The sequence below is a fragment of the Brassica napus genome, unplaced genomic scaffold, assembly GCF_020379485.1.
Source record: "Brassica napus cultivar Da-Ae unplaced genomic scaffold, Da-Ae ScsIHWf_2326;HRSCAF=3000, whole genome shotgun sequence".
Taxonomy (NCBI): domain Eukaryota; kingdom Viridiplantae; phylum Streptophyta; class Magnoliopsida; order Brassicales; family Brassicaceae; genus Brassica; species Brassica napus.
Window position 1 is genome coordinate 1 of NW_026015701.1, and position 5,382 is coordinate 5,382.

The window sequence follows — 5,382 nt, forward strand, 5'->3', positions numbered from 1 at the left end:
GAAACAACTTGAAATGTGGTGTTGGTCACCAAACATCATTCTTGTGTATCTAGGTTGCTCGTTCAGGTAGCTACATTACTTTGGGATTGGTTGAGCCATATTTTATTTTATTTTATTTTATTTTTATTTCTGCTGATGGCGCTTGTCTGGTGTGGTGAATAGGTGATTCAAGCAAGCCAAAAACTGGCATTATTGCAGGAGTTGTTGCCGGAGTTACAGTCATACTCTTTGGAATCTTGTGTTTTTTTGTTCTGCAGGGATAGGCATAAAGGATACAAACGTGACGTGTTCGTCGATGTTGCAGGTCTGTCATATACTTAATGTTCAAAAAATAACCAGACGGTAACTAGTTGAGACTAGCTAGGCAAATTATTCGAAGTGGTTAACGAATTATTGATTTATTTTATATTTATATAAAATATTTTAGTTTTTAGGTTTAATTATAAAAATTATTTTTACGAATTATCAAAATTAGATATACAAAACAAAGGAAACGTAAATTATGTGGATTTATCGAACATTATTACTTAATCTAACAATTTAAACTAATTAAAATCAATTTAAAATAAAACTGATTTAAACAATTTAAACCGGTTTAGAATGGTTTAAGAAAATCATTTTGTCTAGGATTAATTTGTCGCCTAGACCGATTTTTTTTTCATCATGCATATACCTATTTGATGATAAATAGTGTGAAATAAAGAGGCTAAAATCTTCAAACTTTATCTCTTAGGTGAAGTGGACAGGAGAATAGCATTTGGACAGCTAAAAAGATTTGCATGGAGAGAGCTCCAACTAGCTAGCAACAGACAACTTCAGCGAAAAGAACGTGCTCGGCCAAGGCGGCTTCGGGAAAGTCTACAAAGGAGTGCTTCCAGACAACACCAAAGTCGCTGTCAAAAGACTCACAGACTTCGAATCTCCCGGTGGAGACGCTGTTTCCTTTCCGCGAGAAAGTCGAGATGATAAGCGTAGCCGTCCACACAAGAACCTCCTCCGCCTCATAGGTTCTTTCTGCACCACTCAAACGGAACGCCTCTTGGTTTACCCCATGCAGAACCCTCAGCGCCTCAGCCTCCTCATCGAGATCAAGGCGGGGGACCCGGTTCTTGACTGGGAGACTAGGAAACGCATTGCGTTAGGAGCGGCGCGTGGGTTTGAGTATCTTCACGAGCATTGCAACCCTAAGATCATACATAGAGACGTGAAGGCTGCTAACGTGTTGCTGGATGAGGATTGAGGCCGTGGTTGGTTGATTTGGGTTTTGGCTAAGTTGGTTGATGTGGAGGACTAATGTGACTACTCAGGTTAGAGGAACAATGGGTCACATTGCTCCGGAGTATCTATCTACAGGGAAGTCATCGGAGAGGACCGATGTTTTCGGGTATGGGATCATGCTTCTTGAGCTTGTGACAGGACAAAGAGCTATAGATTTTTCACGTTTGGAGGAAGAAGATGATGTCTTGTTGCTTGACCACGTATGTAATTTTATTTTATTTATTTTTGTAACACAATTAACCTTTTATTTACTATTATAAATCTTTTTTTTTTTTTGGTTTTGGACAGGTGAAGAAGCTGGAAAGGGAGAAGAGGTTGGGAGCTATTGTGGATAAGAACTTGGATGGAGATTATGTGAAAGAAGAAGTGGAGATGATGATACAAGTGGCTTTGCTTTGTACGCAAGGCTCACCGGAAGATAGACCGGTGATGTCTGAAGTTGTGAGGATGCTGGAAGGAGAAGGTCTTGCGGAGAGGTGGGAAGAGTGGCAAAACGTGGAGGTCACGAGACGTCACGAGTTCGAGAGGATGCAGAGGAGGTTTGATTGGGGTGAGGATTCTATGAATAACCAGATGCTATTGAACTATCAGGTGGGAGATGACCAAACATCAAATCTTGATTTTACTGTAAAGTTTTTGTTTCAAACATTTCAGTAATGTCAAGTGTGTACATGTTTTGTTTTCATGGGCTATCTTTGACTTGGATACTGTGTAAGAGAATTGGGCACTACAATGTTTTGATTGTTACCTCTTTTGAATAGTTTTATTTTGACTTTTCTCGTTGACTCCAACCTTGGAGTAGTCGTGCATAATAATGTCACTTGAGATTTGTCACACTAGTCTTGTATAATCTAATGCGATTTCTCTTTCCGTTATAGGCGTGGGTTTGAATATTATAAATAAATATTTTGACTCATCGAGAATATACTTGACTACGTAATACGTATCCTATCATGGCTAATCAAAATAAAATCTGATTTAAATATCCAAAATGTTTAGATAAAACATAGATACAAACCAGTTGACAAAGAAAATGGATACTAACATGTATTTGTCGGGTCACTCGATCTTTGGCGAAAGAAGTCAAATTATATACTCAATGAGTGAGTGAATACATTTCTTTAACCTAACGAGAGAGATCATTTGATCTGACATCACATATCTGATTTTATATTATTAAATACTACTTGCCCTCTTATATTTATCGTTAGCCAGACGATCATATGGTTCTTTTTTTTTTTTTTGAATGAATGTAAAATTATTCAAGCAAAAAAACTTTTTACATCAAGTGCATCTGTTTTTTTGATTATATACTCCTATCCAAAACCAATGAAAAAAATAATTCTATCTATCTCCTTCTTCTTATGGTGGGTCTGAAACAAGTCTTGTACCAAACCAAGCTCTCAGTCCCTTCTCCAAATATTCCTGGCCTTGTGCTTTAACTGCCAAAAGCGAAGAAGCCTAATGGTTTTATCAACCAGTTTACTTAACAGTCTCGCATCTCTCGGTTCTTCTCCATGCCTTCTTGCATTTCTCTCCCACCATATGTTATGAAGAGCAGCTTGAAAAGAGTATCTTAAGAGGAACATCTCCGTAGCTGGATAGGCCGAACCAACCAGATATTATCTCCACTATATCATCCCCACACTGCAGTGAATTTCTCCTTTAGAATTCCTCTGACTAAACATTCCCACACAGCCAAAGAATATGGGCAGCTGAAACATATGGTTCTTTCAATTCTTCCATTATTTGTTCTTGGCCAAGCAAAAAGTTATGTAGTACATGATCATGCATATAACTTCATCAATGATTATGCAATAATGCACAATGAAACTCTAAATTGTGTTAGCTGGAAATTTGAATACATGTTCTTCACATGTGACATATAAGCTTCTCTCTAGGACTATAATTTCATTGTGTTTGATCTCTGCTTTGTAAGAAAGATAAAGATTTTTTTTGTATCTATACTCATACATGATTCGAATGTTTGTAATCAGGAAGAGTAAACACAAAAGATCCAAAAAAACCTAATTACAACTAGAAGTGACCTCCACTTCACAAAAGTCATCTCTATATATAAAAAAAACATGGCGATAAGGTACAACATATATGCTAAAGAGTAAAGACATTGATACAACAGCACAAATACGAGTTATGAAACCTGTACTAACTGTACATGCTACAACATGAACACCCATACATATTATGTTTCTACAATATATATTAATATGCAAATAAATTATCCAACAAAGCACAGTACTCCCAAGCGTAAATTCGATTTCGAGTTCCTCCAAAACATACCAGCAAAGGCTAAGGAATAATGTCGGAAAATATGGAATCATCCAATAGATGATCAGGCCATGCAGCTGAAGCTGAAGCTCCTGACTCTTGACTTGAAGAGGTGAGATTGCTATTGACATGTTCAATAACATATTGGTTTCTAATCATATCATCACTCACCGCAGAGGAAGGATCAAGAGATGGTAGCATGTTCTGGTTAGAGTTGGTGGATCCGAGAGCCAGATTGGAGATACTGGTAAGTTCTCCTTCTCCTTTCTTACAGAACTTGAAGTGATTGTCTTCAGGAATTTGGGGGAAAACAGAAATGGTCCAATGTTGGAGTTTAGGGTTTTTTAAGGATGGTAAGCTGTTAAAGTCCTGAAGATAGGAACCAAGGTCTAGATTGTTGCTGGTAATTTCTTTGAAGGAGGCAATGGAGTTAAGGAGACTGAGAATGTCAAAGTCATTAGGTTTGCTAATGTTGTTACTACTCATGGTAGGTGGTTGGAGAAGGTATTGGAACAACTGGTTTGGCCATCTCGGTTTGGAGTTTCAGTATAGTTTGGTCTTGACCATTTGGAAAACTGTTGCTGCATATCAACAAAACCTCTTAGTTAGAGGACAGAGACATGAGCTGAGATAAGCTGGAGAAGATATCAGTTCTAGGCAGGTGAGTCATTGGGTCTATTCCCATTTGGATCAGCTTTTCTTCTTCAGATGAGTGTTCCAGAAGTTCTTGATCTCGTTGTCTGTTCTCGTCCCCCGGTAAGTGGTTTGCAATCGTTGACCACCTTATAACATCATCATCATCATAAGTAATCAGTACAAAGAACACAAACGTTGACTATTAAAAAAAAAAAAAAAAAATCAGAAAATTAATTACTTATTTCCAAGAACTGCTGAAGGTTCAAGATAGTTTGTTTCCTCGTCTGGAGAAATTTTCCCTCTCTTGATGTCAGGTCTCAAGTAGTTCGTCCATCTTAGCCTACAACTCTTCCCACCCACACCTGTTAAGACCTGCAGAGAGAGAGAGCTTAGACTCAATAAAACTTAAAATAGGCTTATAACAAAATCTAAAAGGTACCAGCAAGCTTAGGAAGAGCTCTCTCCAGCTACTATGGCCATGTTTTTGGACATAGTTCACAAGTTTCTCATCTTCTTCAGGAGTCCAAGGACCTTTCTTGAGACCAGAGGTCATCACTAGAAGAGATCTTCCCATGTTCGCTGATCTCCTGTATCTAATTAACAACGGTCTTGTTTCTCTTTTCTTCCTCTAATCTTTTCTTTCTCTCTCTCTTTCTTCGCTTCTTCTCTTTTTCACTCTTTTTCTTACTTCTTCCTCTATAAACTGTTATTTCTCTGAGTTTTGGGGGTCGCTTTGCCATTCCTCTCTCTCTTCCACCACTACTGCCTTCTTACTCTTCTACTTCTATTTTGATTAAACCTAGCACCCTTTTTCTCCTTCATGCCCTTTCATTTTCATCACCTGTCCATTTCATCCACGGTGGTTCCTCTCCTATTCGTTTATCCCAAAACAACCATGTCATTTTCATCATTATCCTTTTCAATTCATCCATTCACTAACTCCATTTTTTTTTTTTCTCTTTTTTTTTCTCACATCGCATGACTCATCCCCCTACCAGTGTGAAACAAAAATCATTTAATGTAAATGTCTTCATCTCTTTTTGTCTTAAGCAATATATTATCATATCATCTCGGGAATAGCCGTCTTCAATGGACACAAACGGTCACACACAATATCATTGGTTCTTACACTTGTCTTTAATTAAAGCAGTTTCATCAGTAGCCATCACTATGGCCCTA

The 5,382-nt window shown here is 37.8% G+C and overlaps 2 pseudogenes; one reads left to right on the forward strand and one right to left on the reverse strand.

The window, feature by feature from the left end:
• The first annotated feature begins 53 nt into the window (after positions 1-53).
• Positions 54-2,038, forward strand: LOC125600614 (annotated as a pseudogene).
• Positions 2,039-3,588: 1,550 nt separating this feature from the next.
• On the reverse strand, positions 3,589-4,777 carry LOC125600615 (annotated as a pseudogene).
• Between the last annotated feature and the right edge of the window lie 605 nt (positions 4,778-5,382).